Raw genomic sequence first — 12,971 nt, forward strand, 5'->3', positions numbered from 1 at the left:
GTCCTGATTTTTTATTCATAGTTTAAAGATGCTCCATCGCTGACAATTGGTATTTTTTCACTATCAAAAACAGGAGCAGACGATTTTGTATTTTTCTTCAGTTACAAAAGTTACTTACTTTACACCATTACCTCCATTAAAAGTTTGAGCTTCTAATTTTACTTCAAGTTGAAAATGCAAAAAATAATTAATTGCATCCCGAAAAAAATCCGTGGCACTTTATCCTATATGGAATAAATTACTGATTGTGCATGCACCAAAGGCAAAATAAATTATCTTATATCATTTTTTTGTGTTAATTAGACATATATATACAATATTAAATACCAATTATTGTTCTAATGATGAATGCCATTTATGCTCTGTCGGCGGTGAAGCATCTTTAATTTGATTTGAATAGACTTTTACACTGCCTTTTATTTCTCTTTTGGAATCTGGAATGTCCATTATAATAACACAAATATCATAAAATTTCATAAAATTATCAAATGTGCTGGAATGCCTTTACATTGATTTTTGGGGTAAATATTACGAAGGCGATTATATATGGCAAAACAAGAGTTTCATTTTAATCAAGTGTATTCAACAATTAAAATGATTGGGCAGCATCTTAGGGAATCCTCACATAAAGTTGAATATTAAGACCGTATATATTCAACATAATTAAAGCATTGTTCGGTTACATTTAATCGGCGGCAGAAAAAAAAAGAATATGAATATTTATCTGCCACCAAGATTGCATTCATATCTCTAATAAATACAATATAAAAACATTTTAGTTGTTAAATTTACATTTAGTTTTCTATCTAAAGTAAATCATTTAGATGCGAGTGAAAATTTGAAATTTCTCGCTTCAACTATTAACCTAAACAACCAAGGATATTGTGGTAAAATTAGGCTTGAAATAAAAATACCTACCGATAAAAGTCCTATAAAAAGACAACGTAAACTCGCTATTTTTCAATAAATTTTCAGTTTCCTGTTAATAATCCAGACATTTAAGAAATTGGTTTTATTGATTCATAACCAAATTGTTTCATTCAACAACAATGTCAATTTCCCCCGCGCGGACTAATAACTTAATGTCAGTAAACAGGCTGCCATTCATATTTATAAGAATTACTACACCAAGTGTAGGTTGCATCGTTACAGTTATGGGAGTTTCTGTGGCAAAAGGTAAATATCTAGTTTTGTCAAGCTGGATTAAGTGAGTCAAAATCTCTTATAACATTGTGAACATTTTTATTATTAAATTTATACAGTATATACATATATGGCAATGAAGAACAAAAACATCCCGTCAACACCTAAGCCTACTGAAATGTCTCTATTGAGCGGCGTAAAGTCGCTAGAATATGAGTATTTACGAAGGCCGAGTCGTCCATCAATGTTCGTAAAGTCGCTAGAATATCGAGTATTTACGAAGGCCGAGTCGTCCATCAATGTTCGATAAGTCGTAACAATATAGAGTATTTACGATGGCTGAGTCGTCCATCAATGTTCGAAAAGTCGTTAGAATATAGAGTATTTACGATGGCCGAGTCGTCCATCAATGTTCGAAAAGTCGTTAGAATATAGAGTATTTACGATGGCCGAGTCGTCCATCAATGTTCGATAAGTCGTTAGAATATAGAGTATTTACGATGGCCGAGTCGTCCATCAATGTTCGATAAGTCGCTAGAATATCGAGTATTTACGAAGGCCGAGTCGTCCATCAATGTTCGATAAGTCGCTAGAATATAGAGTATTTACGATGGCCGAGTCGTCTCGTTACTTTACTACCTTTATCTCTCAGTAGCCAGTCCACGGTTGTGGTGCTCGGGTAGATCGCTGACACGTTTCAGGTTCTTACTTTCCTTCAATTCATCCTCTGCGTCCATTAACATTTCTCGATGACTCTCACAGCTCCAGTCTAGCTTCAGTTCATGGATTGTTCGTCTAATTTCAAGGAGTTGGTGAGCTAAGGATTCATCCTGGTCTTTGAGCTGACGCTGTGACATAAATTAGGATGGTTTACTCCAAATAAAGTAATTTATACTGTATTGAAAGGAAAATCTTGGTAACGGCACACCATAATTTATTTTCGAGTGCAACGTCAAAATTTTCATAGAAGACACCGCATTTTGTTATCTTCCGCATAAATAACACAATATACCGAAAAACTAATAGCATAAATTGTATCGAAACAAGTGAAAAAATACTTTGAACACAGGTAGAAAGCTAGGACGTGTACCTACCAACTCGTCTCTGATCCAGTCCATGGCTAAGTTGATGGCCGTTACTCTCTCCTTGGTGAACACATCCGTCTTTTTACCAACACTGATCTCCGGTTTTATTACTATCGGTTTGCGGTTTGCCCTTGAAGTCCAAGTTCTCCTCTCGCCACTGACTGTAACTATTCCTCCCTCGTATTCAGGCCAAGTCTGGCGGCTTCGTCGCCTTCACCAGAAACATCTCATTCTTCCGTTTGTTCTTAAAAACATTAAACATAAGTCATAGTAATGTTTCTATTGTATACATGTACCCAGGGTTACATAAACGTGTGACTGTTGTATACATGTACCCAGGGTTACATAAACGTATTTCTGCTTTACACATGTACCAGGGTTACATGGAACTGTGCGTCTGCTGTATACATGTACCCAGGGTTACATAACTTACGTGTGTCTGCTGTATACATGTACCCAGGGTTACATAAACGTATTTCTGCTGTACACATGTACCCAGGGGTTACATGAACGTGCGTCTGCTGTATACATGTACCCAGGGTTACATAAACGTGTGTCTGCTGTATACATGAACCAGGGTTACATGAACGTGCGTCTGCTGTATACATGTACCCAGGGCTACATAAACGTGTGTCTGCTGTTATACATTGTTACCCAGGGTTACATAAACGTGTGTCTGCTGTACAACATGTACCAAGGGTTACATGAACGTGTGTCCTGCTGTACACATGTACCAGGGTATACATGTACGCCAGGGTTACATGTACGTGTGTCTGCTGTATACATGGTACCAGGGTTACATGAACGTGTGTCTGCTGTATACATGTACCCAGGGTTACATAAACGTGTGTCTGCTGTATACATGTACCCAGGGTTACATAAACGTGCGTTCTGCTGTATACATGTACCCAGGGTTACATAAACGTGCGTCTGCTGTATACATGTTCCAAGGGTTAATATGATGAACGTGTGTCTGCTGTATACATGTACCCCAGGGTTACATGTAAATGTGTGTCTGCTGTATACATGTACCCAGGGTTACATGAACGTGTTGTCTGCTGTATAACATGTACCCAGGGTTACATAAAACGTGTGTCTGCTGTATACATGTTCCCAGGGTTACATAAACGTGTGTCTGCTGTATACATATACCCAGGGTTACATATACGTGTGTCTGCTCTATACAATGTAACCCAGGGATTACATAAACGTGTGACTGTTTGTATACATTGTACCCAGGATTACATAAACGTGCGTCTGCTGTATTACATGTACCCAGGGTTACATGAAACGTGTTTGTCTGCCTGTATATCATGTACCCAGGGGTTACATAAACGTGTGTCCTGCTGTATACATGTACCCAGGGTTACATGAACGTGTGTCTGCTGTAAACATGTACCCAGGGTTACATAAACGTGTGTCTGCTGTATACATGTACCAGGTTACATAAACGTGATACGGTGTCTGCTGTATACATGTACCCAGGGTTTACATGAACGTGTGTCTGCTGTATACATGTACCCAGGGTTACATAAACGCTCGGCATGGTGGTGTGTCTGCTGTATACATGTACCAGTGGTTACATAAACGTGTGTCTGCTGTATACATGTACCCAGGGTTATTACATGAACGGTGTGTCTGCTTGTATACATGTACCCAGGGTTACATACCAACGTGTTGGTCTTTGCTGTATACATGTACCCAGGGTTTCATAAACGTGTGTCTGACTGTAATACATGTACCCAGGGTTACATGAACGTGTTGTCTGCTGTATACATGTACCCCAGGAGGGTTACATAAACGTGTGTCTGCATGTCATACAATAGTACCCAGGGTTACATGAAACGTGTTGATCTGCTGTATACATGTACCCAGGGTTAATCATAAACGTGTGTGTCTCGACTGAGTAATACTTGTTACCCAGGGTTACATAAACGTGTGTCTGCTGTATAAAACAGCTTGTAACACAGGGTTACATATACGTGCGTCTGCTGAATACATGTCCACAGGGTTACATAAACGTGCGTCTTGCTGTATACCTGTTCCAAGGGTTATATGAACGTGTTATCTGTGTATACATGTGACCAGGGTTACATGAACGTCGTGTCCTACTGTATACATGTATACAGGGGTTACCATTGAACGTGTGTTTCTGCTGTATACAAGTTCCCAGGGTGACATATAAACGGTGTCTGCTGTATATACATGTACCCAGGGTTACATAAACAGACAGTGTCTGCTGTATACATGTACACACAGGGTGATACATATACGTGTGGTCTGATCCTGTATACACTGTACCACAGGTATACATTACATAAACGTGTAGTCTTGCTGTATACATGTACCCAGGGTTACATAAACGTGTGTCTGCTATATACATGTACCCAGGTGTTACATAAACGTTGGTTGTCTGCTGTATACATGTTCCCCAGTTACCAAGGCGTTATATATATGAACCCAGGGTTACATGTGTGTCTAGAATGTATACATGTACCCAGGGTTTACAATAAACCAGCTGGATACATGTACCCAGGGGTTACATGAACGTGTGTCTGCGCTGTATAAAACAAATGTACCCAGGTGACATAAAGTCTGCTGTATACACATGTACCCCATTGGTTTACATGAACGTGTGTCTGCTGTATTACATGTACCCAGGGTTAACATAACGTTGTGTCCGCTTCTATACCTGTACCCAGTTACATAAACGTTGACCTGCGTATACATGTTTACCCAGGTTACATAAACGTGTGTCTGCTCTATACATGTACCCAGGGTTACATATACGAGTGACTGCTGTAATACATGTACCCAGGGTTAACATGAACGAGTGACAGCTGTTGTATACATGTACCCAGGTAACAGGAACGTGTGTCTGGTATACATGTACCCACGTTACATGAACGTGAACATCTGTATACCCCAGGTTTACATGAACGTGTGTCTGCTGTATACATGTACCCAGGGTTTACAGGAACGTGCGTCTGCTGTATACATGTACCCAGGGTTACATAAACTTGCGTCATGCTGTAAACATGTTACCCAGGTAACATAAACGTGAGTCTGCTGTATACATGTACCCAGGGTTACATAAAACGTGCGTCTGCTGTATACATGACCCGAACTGGGGGTTACATAAACGTGCGTCTGCCTGTAGTACATGTACCAAGGGTTACCATAAACGTGTGTCCTGCTGTACACATGTTACCCAGGGTTACTTAAGCGTCTGCGCTATGCTGTATACATGTACCCAGGGTTCGTGAACGTGTCTCTGTATACATGTACCCTGGTTACATAAGTGCCGTCTGCTTGTTATACAGTGTACCCAGGGTTACATGATAAACTGTGACGTCTGCTGGTATACATGTACCCAGGGTACCCAGGGAGTTACATGTATAACAATCCCCAGTCTGGTTACATGAGACCCAGTGTGTCTGCTGTAACATGTACATAAACGTGCTGTATGATGCCAGTACCAGGGTTACATGAATCGTGTGGTCTGTTGTTATACATGTACCAGGGTAAAACTGTATACATGTACCCAGGGTTACATATACGTGTGTCTGCTGTATACATGTACCCAAGGGTGTACAGGGTATACATATTACCAGGGTTACATAAACGTGTGTTGTCTGCTGTACACATGTACCCAGGGTTACATGTAAAACGTGTGTCTGCTGTATTACATGTACCCAGGGTTACATAAACGTGTGTCTGCTGTATACATGTACCCAGGGTTGACATAAACGTGTGATCCTGCTGTAGTACATGTACCCAAGGGTTACATAAACGTGTGTCTGCTGTATACATGTACCCAGGGTTACATAAACGTGTGTCTGCTGTATACATGTACCCAGGGTTACATGAACGTGTGTCTGCTGTATACATGTACCCAGGGTTACATAAACGTGTGTCTGCTGTATACATGTACCCAGGGTTACATGAACGTGTGTCTGCTGTATACATGTACCCAGGGTTACATGAACGTCCAACGTGTCTGTGTCTGCTGTATACATGTACCCAGGGTTACATAAACGTGTGTCTGACTTACGTGCTATATACATGTACCCCAGGGTTACATGAACGTGTGTCTGCTGTATACATGTACCCAGGGTTACATAAACGTGTGTCTGCTGTATACATGTACCCAGGGTTACATAAACGTGTGTCTGCTGTATACATGTTACCCAGGGTTACATAAACGTGTGTCTGCTGTATACATGTACCCAGGGTTACATAAACGTGTGACTGCTGTATACATGTACCCAGGGTTACATAAACGTGTGACTGTTGTATACATGTACCCAGGGTTACATGAACGTGTGTCTGCTGTATGTACCCAGGGTTACATAAACGTGTCTGCTGTATACATGTACCCAGGGTTACATGAACGTGTGACTGTTGTATACATGTACCCAGGGTTAACATAAACGTGTGTCTGCTGTATACATGTAACCCAGGGTTACATAAACGTGTGTTGCTGTATACATGTACCCAGGGTTACATAAACGTGTGTCTGCTGTATACATGTACCCAGGGTTACATAAACGTGTGACTGTTGTATACATGTACCCAGGGTTACATAAACGTGTGTCTGCTGTATACATGTACCCAGGGTTACATAAACGTGTGTCTGCTGTATACATGTACCCAGGGTTACATAAACGTGTGTCTGCTGTATACATGTACCCAGGGTTACATGAACGTGTGTCTGCTGTATACATGTACCCAGGGTTACATAAACGTGTGTCTGCTGTATACATGTACCCAGGGTTACATGAACGTGTGTCTGCTGTACACATGTACCCAGGGTTACATAAACGTATTTCTGCTGTACACATGTACCCAGGGTTACATAAACGTGTGTCTGCTGTATACATGTACCCAGGGTTACATAAACGTGTGTCTGCTGTATACATGTACCCAGGGTTACATAAACGTGTGTCTGCTGTATACATGTACCCAGGGTTACATAAACGTGTGTCTGCTGTATACATGTACCCAGGGTTACATAAACGTGTGTCTGCTGTATACATGTACCCAGGGTTACATAAACGTGTGTCTGCTGTATACATGTACCCAGGTTACATAAACGTGTGTCTGCTGTATACATGTACCCAGGGTTACATAAACGTGTGACTGCTGTATACATGTACCCAGGGTTACATAAACGTGTGTCTGCTGTATACATGTACCCAGGGTTACATAAACGTGTGTCTGCTGTATACATGTACCCAGGGTTACATAAACGTGTGACTGTTGTATACATGTACCCAGGGTTACATAAACGTGTGGTCTGCTGTATACATGTACCCAGGGTTACATAAACGTGTGTCTGCTGTATACATGTACCCAGGGTTACATAAAGTGTGCTGCTTATGTGACTGCTTGTGCTGTGTTACATGTACCCAGGGTTACATAAAACGTGTGTCTGCTGTATACATGTACCCAGGGTTACATAAACGTGTGACTGCTGTATACATGTACCCAGGGTTACATAAACGTGTGTCTGCTGTATACATGTACCCAGGGTTACATAAACGTGTGACTGCTGTATACATGTACCCAGGGTTACATAAACGTGTGTCTGCTGTATACATGTACCCAGGGTTACATAAACGTGTGTCTGCTGTATACATGTACCCAGGGTTACATAAACGTGTGTCTGCTGTATACATGTACCCAGGGTTACATAAACGTGTGTCTGCTGTATACATGTACCCAGGGTTACATAAACGTGTGTCTGCTGTATACATGTACCCAGGGTTACATAAACGTGTGTCTGCTGTATACATGTACCCAGGGTTACATGAACGTGTGTCTGCTGTATACATGTACCCAGGGTTACATAAACGTGTGTCTGCTGTATACATGTACCCAGGGTTACATAAACGTGTGTCTGCTGTATACATGTACCCAGGGTTACATAAACGTGTGTCTGCTGTATACATGTACCCAGGGTTACATAAACGTGTGACTGCTGTATACATGTACCCAGGGTTACATAAACGTGTGTCTGCTGTATACATGTACCCAGGGTTACATAAACGTGTGCTGTGTATACATGTACCCAGGGTTACATAAACGTGTGACTGCTGTATACATGTACCCAGGGTTACATAAACGTGTGACTGCTGTATACATGTACCCAGGGTTACATAAACGTGTGTCTGCTGTATACATGTACCCAGGGTTACATAAACGTGTGTCTGCTGTATACATGTACCCAGGGTTACATAAACGTGTGTCTGCTGTATACATGTACCCAGGGTTACATAAACGTGTGACTGCTGTATACATGTACCCAGGGTTACATAAACGTGTGACTGCTGTATACATGTACCCAGGGTTACATAAACGTGTGACTGCTGTATACATGTACCCAGGGTTACATAAACGTGTCTGCTGTATACTTACCCAGGGTGAACTGCTGTATACATGTACCCAGGGTTACATAAACGTGTGTCTGCTGTATAATGTACCCAGGGTTACATGTAACGGAACATGCTCCGACAACCAGATTGGCGAAAATGTGGTTTATTGTTGTATGGATTATATATTCACCGACTTTAGCCAAAGTAGATATTAGCCACCTGTGGGATGGATGACAGCCCGTTCGGGACCCTCGAGATGGATGACAGCCCGTTCGGAACCCGCGAGATGGATGACAGCCCGTTCGGGACATCCCGGATCCCCCCTTCCCCCCGGATTGACGACAGCCCGTTCGGGAGCCCCGTGCATTTTACATTTCTACGTGGTTTATTATCCAGTACCATCGCTTTGTCATCTTATTGCCGTGATAATTGGAGAAATCAATAGTATTTTTTATATATTAATCGTGTAACATTTGAATTCTCACTCGAAGTCTTACAAAATTACTCTATATTTCGCAAAAGAAAGGATTACGGAAGTGAATATTGCCCAACTGATGGTGACGGTCTTGGGCTAATAGAAATACATATGTAGTAACACAGATACATTTTTATTTGTAATTATTATTAGATTTTTTGATAATTACCTGGAAATATTTGAGCTGATCTCCAAACGGCGATGCTGAATGTCTTTCATTCCTCTCGTCTGTTATGTCCGGTGTTAACATGGACTCTCGGTCACCAAGTAATCCGAGAGAGATGGAAGAGATCTCCGACAGTTCCGATATCCGCCGTTCATCCAAATAAGGCTTGAGGTGACAAGATGCCGGGTCCGAGTCGGCTGTCATGTATGATGCTTGCGATGATGCGCTTGATGCAGTGATGGGTGACAGCGAACGTTCTTCAAAAATAGGAGAGGCTGGCCGGGACAGAGAAATCAGGGACGACCGCCTCGATGTTTCACAGGACCCGAATGACGGCCTTCTTGGAATGTAAGATAAGCGCCGGAGGAGATTCACGTCACCGGGGTCTGTTTCATCCTTGGGGGTATTTTTTTCCGACGACACATCGGGAGATGGGCTGTTATGGAATACAATAACGTTTGTAATTAAAACATTTGATGGCAGAGATTCCCTCTGTACAGTAAGACTGGAATTATTTACGATGTGGAAATGTTGGCCTATTCCTCCAATCAACACGAGTATGTCTATGCTCGACCACATGAACGATTGTAAGATACGTATACATTTAAAATGATCTCTGGGTTTCAGCAAAATCTTGGAAATACCTGCATACAATTACCTATAGTCTTAAGTCAAACAGCAGGCACGTCTACATATATAGTTTAAAGATGCTCCACCGCTGGAAAATGGTAATTTTTCACTATCAAAAACAGGAGCAGACGATTTAGTATTTTTCTTCAGTTACAAAAGTTACTTACTTTACACCATTACCACCATTGAAAAGTTTGAGCTTCTAATTTTACTTCAAGTTAAAAATATGAAAAATAATTAATTGCATCCCGAAAAAATTCCATGGCACTATATCCTTTATGGAATGAAGTACAACTTGCGCACGCATTTAAGGCAAAATAAATTATTTTATATGTTGGTTTTTTTACATTTTTGTGTAAACTAGACATATATATACACGATAAAATACCAATTATTGTTCAAATGATGAATATCATTTATGCTCTGTCGGCGGTGGAGCATCTTTCAGCTTAGAATTGATCATATACCAACATAGCTTTTATATCCTGTAATCCACTTAATACTTCATTCAAACATTTAACGTACAACAACAGCTGCTCATCATACAGAGGTCAAAATCGGTGTTTAAATTGTTATGATTGATATGGTCGTTAAGATAGATCTCCTATCCATACCTTGCAGATTGAGGCCTCAGTAGGAAGTCGGCAACGCACAGAGAGGACAGTGAAGTTATAGAACAGCATGACACTTTGCGCATGTCGTACCTGTCATTGTCTGCCATGTCCATCAATTCACAGTCAGACGATGGCGACACGGACCGTGACCACAATGGCCCCTCTATTAAGCACTCCTCGTCTGAATCATCGCAGCTTCCTACCTGAAATACAGGACGGTCCAGGTCATCCGTTAGGTCCGCGTCTAGTGCTTCATTAATAAACGGGCTGTTTGGTAACGTTTGATTGTCTTCCAAAACTGTATGTTCATCAAAACGATTTTTATTTTGAAGATTTTCTGTATATTGCACGTCAGACATTGGGAAGTCATTGTAACTATCACTAGATGACGAGGCTGAGTGGTACAACTCGTTTTTGCTGTCATCGCTACTGGTGTCTGTGAATGTACCTCCTTCACGACCATCACTGTCGCAAAATGAATCGATCACTATCCTGACAGTTGCCAGTTGTTGACTTTGTGGCACATTCAGAAGCTGTTCTGTGTCTCGTGCTAGGTGTCCTTCTGTCCGGAATTGACACGAGTTCGTTATTTCTTTGTGTTCATTTATATTATTGCAATTGTTAGGATTCCTAGGTGAATACGATTCTTGTCTTAATGATTGCCTGACAGCACTGAACGTCTGATCACAGTAACACGTGTTGCAGTTCACATCTTGTAGTTCTTCCTTGTTACACCTTTCTTCCTCCTCCGCGACATCCACCAGATGTTGACACGCCTCACAAACAGACGTCCCTTGATCCTCCCGACACACACATATCTCATTATCACACGAATCGTCTGACACTGCTATCTCGACATCGGCTTCTGAGGTTTTAGATGTCTTGATATTCGCATCCTCCTCAGTCGCATTATCTCGATATCCATCAATATATGTCGAATCATCTTCTCCTGGTGTCGTGAACGGCATCGTGCCGACGGCGCTGTTATTGTTCACAATGTACCGTGTAAGCTGTTCAGTGTGAGTATCAAACCAACCTCCTGAATCGTGTAGGAGAGACCTAACTGACGTCATTTCCTGTTTTTAATCGTCGTCACAGGTAAATCTGTAAAGAACAAAATCACCTACTATAACACTTTAATACTAATATCGTCGATACACATATGTATGAATATGGATAATAACGTATTACAGCTTTAACCGAGCATTTTCAACATATGGTAAAATGCGCCCAGCAAAATCAATATTACGCAACCGAAATTGGAATCAGCTTAATTATCTAACATTTCAAATTGACAAACAAACAAATATATTAGTTCTCGGCTCAAGAACATTTCCCATACATTGTTAACGGTAATAAGGGTGTGGGTAGGGTCCATGGAGTCGTGTTGGGTTGGATTTCGGAATTAATATTTTGGGTAATGTTACATGTTCGGGATTTTGAGAGTGAGAGTGAAGTCAGGGTTTGAAGGAGGGGTCGACATAGGGTGCTTAAAGAAATAGTTTGGGGTTTATGCTCCGTATAACCATGTAGGCGGAGAAAAGAATTAAGGAAAGGACATCCCAGGTGGTTTAGATTGTAGTGGGAGGTACCGGGAGTGGGGGTGGGTTACGACGGTAATTTAATGGGAGGTACCGGGGGGGACGCCGTAAGGCAGTCAATAACTTTCATTTACACAATATATAACCTTTAGGTAGCTGTTATAGATATGTTATTGACCCGCTTATAAATGTTTCTTTAAATAGAAGCAAATGTTATTATTATTATTAACCTCCGAGAAGTTGATTCCTAGTTCCTAATTCCTTGTTCCATTACTTATTCGATTCCCTGATTACTTATTCGATTCCCTGATTACTTATTCGAATTCTAGCGACTAATTAACATCGCAAATGGTTCAAAATGACTTATTATACATCGCAATGATGTATTTGACCTTTTAATTCCTCATTAAGGGCCCATTACTTATTATTATCACGGTGAAGCGAAGCATTTCCTTTCTACATAAGGATGAATGATACAACACAAATTACAAAAAACTCTCACCAATTTCTTGTTCTCATCAAGTTTGTGTTCTCACCAAGTTTAACCCTCCAAGTTTATGTTCTCACCAAGTTTATGTTCTCACCACGTTTGTGTTCTCATCAAGTTTATGTTCTCACCACGTTTGTGTTCTCATCAAGTCTATGTTCTCACCAAGTTTATGTTCTCACCAAGTTTAACCCTCCAAGTTCATGTTCTCACCAAGTTTATGATCTCACCAAGTTTGTGTTCTCACCAAGTTTAACCCTCCAAGTTTATGTTCTCACTAAGTTTAACCCTCCAAGTTTATGTTCTCACCAAGTTTAACCCTCCAAGTTCATGTTCTCACCAAGTTTATGATCTCACCAAGTTTGTGTTCTCACCAAGTTTAACCCTCCAAGTTTATGTTCTTACCAAGTTTATGTTATTACCAAGTTTATGATCTCACCAAGTTTGTGTTCT

The 12,971-nt window shown here is 40.9% G+C and overlaps 1 pseudogene; it reads right to left on the reverse strand.

The window, feature by feature from the left end:
• Window positions 1-1,240: 1,240 nt before the first annotated feature.
• On the reverse strand, window positions 1,241-11,533 carry LOC138309187 (uncharacterized; annotated as a pseudogene).
• Between the last annotated feature and the right edge of the window lie 1,438 nt (window positions 11,534-12,971).

The sequence above is a fragment of the Argopecten irradians genome, chromosome 15, assembly GCF_041381155.1.
Source record: "Argopecten irradians isolate NY chromosome 15, Ai_NY, whole genome shotgun sequence".
In the NCBI taxonomy this organism is placed as follows: Eukaryota; Metazoa; Mollusca; class Bivalvia; order Pectinida; family Pectinidae; genus Argopecten; species Argopecten irradians.